Source organism: Chionomys nivalis, chromosome 25 (genome assembly GCF_950005125.1).
Source record: "Chionomys nivalis chromosome 25, mChiNiv1.1, whole genome shotgun sequence".
In the NCBI taxonomy this organism is placed as follows: Eukaryota; Metazoa; Chordata; class Mammalia; order Rodentia; family Cricetidae; genus Chionomys; species Chionomys nivalis.
The window spans coordinates 29606162-29613040 of NC_080110.1; positions in this window are offsets into that span (position 1 = coordinate 29606162).

The window sequence follows — 6879 nt, forward strand, 5'->3', positions numbered from 1 at the left end:
GAAAGCCTAAGGATGCCAGAAGAGAATGTCAGATTCCCTGGAACTAGAGTTACAGTTGTGAGCTGCCACATGGGTGCTGGGAACCAAACCCGGGTCCTCTGGAAGAGCAGCAGTGCTCTTACCCTCTGGCTTTTATCCCCCTTGAAACTTTCCCAAATTTCTTCTTCTTCTTTTTTTTTTTTTTTCTTTTGTTTTGTTTTTCGAGACAGGGTTTCTCTGTGGTTTTGGAGCCTGTCCCGGAACTAGCTCTGTAGACCAGGCTGGTCTTGAACTCACAGAGATCTGCCTGCATCTGCCTCCCGAGTGCTGGGATTAAAGGTGTGCGCCACCACCGCCCAGCTCCAAATTTCTTCTTTATAAACATTTCCTTCCTGGAGGTTTTAAGGGGATTCCTGTGCTCTCGGGTGGCCCTGAGGGGAAACTGGGAGGTCGTGAATTCGACCACCAGGAGGAAGAAAAAGAGACCAGGTGTTTCTCCTTTGGGAGCTCAAATAAATACCCTGTGTGAGCAGTCCTGACTCTCCCCCGGGGAGGGGTCAGGACCTGGCATGCTGGGATTTGGAGTCCAGACCAAAACAACGCCCAGGCCTGGGGGCTGGGATGGATGCGAGGGGCTGGGGTCTATGCTCCCAATTTAACAGGGATTCATCCTGTATCCTGCAGCATTTGAGAGGCTGAGAGAGGAACGAGGAGCTGAAGGCCAGTCTGAGCTATTTAGTCAAAGCTCGGTTCAAAAAGCAGAGCAGAACAAGGCAAACCTGTCTCCCCAACCCTCCCTCGAACTTCTGGAAGGCGACCACACAAAGCCATCTTCATTTCCTATCCCTCACGTCTCCACTTTCCCAAGTACACCCCAGTCCTTCCAAGCACTTCCTAATCCTTAAGCTGTGTGACATTCTGTGGCATGCGACCCAACTGCTCCTTCCCCTGCTGGTGTCCTTCCCTGTTCCTCTTCTGGTGGTTACTTCATTGCGGGAGAGTCTTCCTCCGCCTGCTCCTTAAACCACAAAAACCCATCTGAGCTGTGTCTTTTGCGCTTTGAGTAGCTCCCTCAGTGATGGGACTCCCTCAAATGACCTCTGTATCCTGCTGAGCGCTGTATCTCCAGTTCAGATCTTCCTCTGGAGTCTGGCCTTATCCACCATCCACAGAAGCGCTCTGCAAGTCTTCTACAACAAATTTAGTACCTACCATATCAACCTTCCCTACAAATCTTTTTCTCCAGCATTCAGCTGCCAAACTTAAATCCAAAAGAATATCTATTGAATCCTTGCTAACACTTAGGCTAGGCAGGACCATGCTGATTGTGGTGATAAATCTGGGCCAATGCCCTCTCATACAATCAAACCCCTCTGTGATAAGGATCGCCGTGGTAGAGGAAGTTAGAAGCATCTGCAGGAGAAGCATGTGCCCAACTGTGCACACCAGAAGCCCTGCAGCTTCTTGTCTGTTTCCTCGCTGCTCACATCGATTCAACTGATTACCAAGTACTGAAGTTGGTATTTTCCCAAATCTCCTCCCCTGCTTTGCTGGCGATTGAACCCAGGGCCTTCTGTACAGCAGACAAGATATTTGACTATTGAGCTACATTCTAGTCTTTGTATTTCTTCTATTTATTTTTTGTTTTTTTGAGACAGGGTTTCTGTCTTTGGCTCTGGCTGTCCTGGAACTCACTCTATAGACCAGGCTACTTTTTGTTTTTTCGAGACAGGGTTTCTCTGTGGCTTTGGAGCCTGTCCTGGAACTAGCTCTGTAGACCAGGCTGGCCTCGAACTCACAGAGATCCGCCTGCCTCTGCCTCCCGAGTGCTGGGATTAAAGGCGTGCGCCACCATCGCCCGGCTAGACCAGGCTACTCTTGAACTCAAAGAGATTTGCCTGCCTCTGCTTCCTGTATGTTGGGATTAAAGCCACGACACAAGTTCTTGGGTTTTTGAAAAGGTCTGGCTATGTGGCGCATACTGTTGTACAACTCAAGCGGACCTCTGTGAGTTCATGGCTAGTCTGGTCTACAGAGCGAGTTTGAGGCCAGCCTGGTCTATAGAGCGAGTTCCATGGCAGCCAGAGCTGTTATACAGAGAAACCTTGTCTTTAGGGCAGAAGAGACTAGCTGTTCAGTTCGTGCAAGGCCATTTGTAACTCATTCTAGGGAATCCAACCCTCTTCTGTCCATGTGGTGCACAGACATGCATGCAAGCAAAACACCTATACACATCATTATTTTAAGGAGAAAAAAACTATTTGGGGGCAGGGTCTCATGTATCCCAGGCTGGCCTTGAACTGACTAGGTGAAAATGACCTTGAACTCTTGATCCTCTTGCCCCCCAAGTTTGGAATTATAAGCATATGTTGGAATGCCTGACTCTTTTACTTTTCGAGATATGTGTGTGTGTGTGTGTGTGTGTGTGTGTGTGTGAGTGCTGGAAACCAAACTCCAACCTTCTGTAAGCACAAGGGCTTGTAACCACCGAGCCATGGCTCCAGCCCACCATAGAGTTTTCATTTTTTTTTTTTTTGAAACATGATCTTGCTTTACATTCCTGAATGGCCTAGTACTCTCTATTTAGCCTAAGATTGACCCTTCTGTGTGCTGGAACTACAGGCCTGCCCATCCAGGCCTGGCATTCTCCTCCCATCACCTAGCATCAAAGAGTCTGAAATTGGGGCTGGAGAGATGGCTCAGAGGGTAAGAGCACTGACTGCTCTTCCAGAAGTCCCGAGTTCGATTCCCAGCAACCACATGGTGGCTCACAACCATCTGTAATGAGACATGGTGCCTTCCTTGCCAGCAGTACATTGTATGCTTAATAAATAAATAAATCTTTAAAAAAAAAAAGAGTCTGAAATTTTGAAAAATTAAGTGTTTGTGTGTGTGTGAGGATATGTGTATGTGAGTGTAGGTGCCTGTGCAGTCCAGAAGAGGGCATCAGAGTTCATGGAGCTAGAATTATAGGCAGCTGTGGGTTGCTCAGTGTGAATGCTAGGGGCCCTGGTTCTCTGCAAGGAGACCTCTGCAGGACACACTCTCGGCCACTGAGACATCTCCCCAGCTGTTTTACTTTTTGTACCCTTGCTTATTCAGCGTGTATGTATGTGAGTGTGTGTGTGTGTGTGTAGTCTAGAGGGAAGTGTTTTAGGTGTTCTGTTTCCACTCTGTGGGTCCTGGGGATTGAATTCAGGCCATTCAACTTGGTGGCAAGCACCTTTTATTATTTTGGTTGGACGGAGTTTGTTGAAAGTGTTTCACTGTGTATCTCAGATTAGCCAGCCTTTGGGCTTCTTATGCATCCTATATGCATCCTAAACTGGTCTCAAACTTCTGTCCGGGCCTCCTGAATACTGGGATTATAGGTGTAAGAGACATGTCTACCCCATATTTTTATTTATTTATTTGGTTTTTCTTTTTTTTTAAAGATTTATTTATTTATTATGTATACAGTGTTCTGTCTGTCTATATGCTTGCTGGCCAGAAGAGGGCACCAGATTTCATTACAGATGGTTGTGAGCCACCATGTGGTTGCTGGGAATTGAACTCAGGACCTCTGGAAGAGCAGTCAGTGCTCTTAACCTCTGAGCCATCTCTCCAGCTGTATTATTTGGTTTTTCTTTCTTTTTTTTAATATTTATTTATCTATTTATTTATTTATTTATTTATTTATTATGTATGCAATATTCTTTCTGTGTGTATGCTTGAAGGCCAGAAGAGGGCACCAGACCCCATTACAGGTGGCTGTGAGCCACCATGTGGTTGCTGGGAATTAAACTCAGGACCTTTGGAAGAGCAGGCAACGCTCTTAACCGCTAAGCCATCTCTCCAGCCCCTTATTTGGTTTTTCGAGACAGGGTTTCTCTGTGGTTTTTGGAGCCTGTCCTGGAACTAGCTCTTGTAGACCAGGCTGGTCTCGAACTCACAGAGATCCGCCTGCCTCTGCCTCCCAAGTGCTGGGATTAAAGGCGTGCACCACCACCGCCAGGCTCTCTGTAGTTTTGAGGCCTGTCCTAGAACTCATTCCATAGACCAGTCTGGCCTCGAACTCACAGATATCTACCTGTCTCTACCTCCTGAGTGCTGGGATTAAAGGTGTGTGGTCACCTGGCCACCCTATATTATTTTTAAGGGGATACAAAGATGAATAAGGAGCCAGCAAGATGCCTTATTGGGTAAAGGTGCTTGCAGTGGAAGCCTGAAGACCCACATAAAGATGGAAGATGAGTGTGGTGGTGCACACCTTTGATCCCAGCTCTTGGGAGGCAGAGGCAGGTGGATTTCTATGAGTTCCAGGCCAGCCTAAGCTGCATAATATGGAGACCCTGTCTCAAACAAACAAACAAACAAACATAAATACATAAGTAAATGATGGAAGATGAGAACCAGCTCCACAAAGTTGTCTTCTGACCACCACGATGTGAGCCCCACCTTAAGCACACGTACTAAGTTTTCTAAAAGATAAACAAGATATCCCTTATTTTTGGCTTTTTGGTATAGTCCTGGCTGTCCTGTAATTCACTCTGTTGACCAGGCTGATCTTGAACTCACAGAGATCCACCTGCCTCTGCCTCCCGAGTGCTAGGATTAAAGGCGTGCGCCATCACTGCCCACCTTATGATGCCTCTTAGCTTACACGCATTCCTTTCATTTGACTTCATGGTGAAACCTCTCACTTTCCCTCGATTCGACCTTTTCCTTACATAGGCCCTCAGCTCCCTTCACCATGACCATCTAGTTCTCTTACCATGATCGTACAAAAACGTTAGTGTTAATATTTTCAGAGTTTTGCTTACAAGTGAGTGTAACTTTTTTATTATTAGCAGAGAAAGCACCAGGTGACCTTCCTCCTTAGCCAACATCCCAGAAGCCTCCCCTTGCCTGTCTCAAAGAGTCTCCCAACTCAATGTCCCTCCCTTCTACTTCTGTGTGTCTCTCTAGCCCATCCTCCTGACCTCCTCATACTCCTGATTTCTTATAATCTTCACTTCCTGCCAGCTAGTTGCTTCTTCCACCTTTTGGTAGACTTTATGTAATCCTGCTTTACTTTTAAGATTAATTAATTTATTTATGTTAAACAGGGTTTCTCTGTGTAACAATCCTGGCTGTCTTGGAACTCACTTTGTAGAACTTGCTTTGTAGACCAGGCTGGTCTCAGACTCACAGATCTGCCTGCCTCTGCCCCCACCAAGTGCTGGGATTAAAGGCGTGTGCCACCACAGCCTGGCTGATTTATATTTATGTATACAGTATTCTGCCTACATGCATGCCTGCAGGACAGAAGAAAAAACCAGATCTCATTATGGATGGTTGTGAGTCACCATGTGGTTGCTGGGAATTAAAATAAGGTCCTCTGAAGAGCAGCCAGTGCTCTTAACCACCGAGCCATCTCTCCAGCCCCCAGTGTAACATTTCTGTGCAGTGCCCAAGGAAGCCAGAAGAGGCCGTCCGTCCTCTGGAGCTGGTGTCACAGGGGCTGTGAGCTGCATGCATGCTGTGCGCTTGGAACCAGAGCTTAGCCTTCTGCACGAGCAGCGAGTGCTCCTTAACCTCGAGCTCTCTAGTCCCTTATTTTTTAATTAATTAATTAAAAACAAACCAGGGCTGGAGAGATGGCTCAGAGGTTAAGAGCATTGACTGGTTTTCCAGAGGTCCTGAGTTCAATTCCCAGCAACCACATGGTGGCTCACAGCCATCTGTAATGAGATCTGGCGCCCTCTTCTGGCCAGCAGGCATACATGGAGGCAGAATGTTGTATACATAATAAATAAATAAATAAATAAATAAATAAATCTTTAAAAAAAAAAAAAAACAAAAAACCAAAACACACCAGATTAGCTTTGAACTCAAAGAGATCCAACTACCTTTGCCTTCTGAGTACTGGAATTAAGGGAGTGCCCCATCACATCCAGACCTCCACCCCACTCTTTTTTCCCCAATGCTTTAATTTTATCAGTCTGGGTGTTGTGTCTGTATGTACACCTGTGCATTACCTGCAGGCAGTGCTCAAGGAGGCCAGAAGAGGGAGTCTAACCCCCTGGGACTGAACTTCACTGAACACAACCGCTGGGAATCAAAGCTGAGTCCCCTGATGGCCTGTGTTTTTCACTGCTGAGCCATCTTTCCAGGCCTCATTTATTTTTTGCATAGGTCTCTTGTAGCTTATGCTAGTTTGCAATAGAGGCAGGTGGATTGAATTTCCTTGAATTTCTTTTTTTTTTTTTTTTTTTTTTGGTTTTTCGAGACAGGGTTTCTCTGTGGTTTTGGAGCCTGTCCTGGAACTAGCTCTGTAGACCAGGCTGGTCTCGAACTCAGAGATCCACCTGCCTCTGCCTCCCAAGTGCTGGGATTAAAGGCGTGCGCCACCACCGCCCGGCTCCTTGAATTTCTGAACTTTTGTCTCCACCTCCCCCAATGCTGGGATGGCAGAAATGGGTATGCCAACCTGGCGCTATGGAGTGAACCCAAGGGCTCGTACACACTAGTCTGCAATCCCCGCTCCTAAATAATACATTCTCATTAGTCACATCCTTTGTAATTGGTGGGTATCTACGTATCTACGGTAATTTCCAATTTTTTACATTAATACTTTTTTTTTTTTTTCCCAGACAGGATTTCTCCTAGAACTCACTCTGTAGACCAGGCTGGCCTCGAACTCAGAGATCCACCTGTCTCTGCTTCCTCAGTGCTGGGATTAAAGGCGCGCACTACCACCGCCGGGCTTTGTTTTTTATTTATCCTATATACACCTAGGCCGCAGCCTCCCTCCATTGTCCTCCTCCAGTTAACTTCCAATTTGACAGTAAAGTTAGCTCATAATTCCCTGACTACAAAACTGATTTCTTTAAAAATTATTTTTATTTCATGTGTTTTCATGTTTTGTCTGCATGTATG